Source organism: Dendroctonus ponderosae, unplaced genomic scaffold, assembly GCF_020466585.1.
Source record: "Dendroctonus ponderosae isolate FM_Combo_2020 unplaced genomic scaffold, Dpon_F_20191213v2 Dpon_F_20191213_1, whole genome shotgun sequence".
Classification (NCBI taxonomy): Eukaryota; Metazoa; Arthropoda; class Insecta; order Coleoptera; family Curculionidae; genus Dendroctonus; species Dendroctonus ponderosae.
Window position 1 is genome coordinate 14,527,079 of NW_026017110.1, and position 860 is coordinate 14,527,938.

Consider the following 860-nt stretch of genomic DNA (forward strand, 5'->3'; position numbering starts at 1 on the left):
TTTGGAGATAAAGTTTAGTTCACGGGTATTTGTTTTTATTCAGTTGTTTTTTGTGGTTTAAACTTGAAAAATGTCAACGCGAGAGAATAACAATTTTATAAAAATTAACTTAGCGGGCATTAAGAGCGGGCATTATGAGCGGGCATTATAAGCGGGCGTTATACTATAATCCCCGCTAACAATGCCCTGCGGTTGTTATGGATATTATTATATGTTTCATCTCTAAGGTATTATGAGCCAATAATGTATAGGTGAAACATAAAAGGTTTTACTGTTTAATGGAATGTTCGTAACAAACACATTACTTTACATATAATTTGAAATTAAAATTTAAAAAAAAAGTGGGTCAAAAATCAAAAGTAAGAAAACCTAAGTCAAGACGGTGTAATTTATGTAAGCCAGATTGTATCGGCTCTTACTTTTATAGGTACTGTTCCAAAAAACTTTTTCATTTTTCATATACAGAGTGATTCAAAAAAGTGTTTTGGGAGTACAGAAATATTTAAAAAAAAACTTATTGTGATCAAAAACTGAGATATTTGCAAATAATTAGATGAGAAACATGGCAGAAATGTTTTTCTAGGTAATCTGCCTCATTAACATTACGTAAATATCGATTGCTTCTTAATTATTTAAAACTGTAGTAACCATGCGTAAACACAAAACACAGAAAGTAAAACTGGCAATAAAATATTTCGAGTTTAGGATAACGTTGTCACTTTGCCATCTGTGCTGCCAACCTTTTAGGGGCACATAAGTGATGTACCTAAATCCGCCAATGATGCCAAAATAAGCCTCCTGTTAAAGGTTATGTATTAATGATTATGGCGCGAGTTGAAGCACCATGCGTTTCGTCCCGG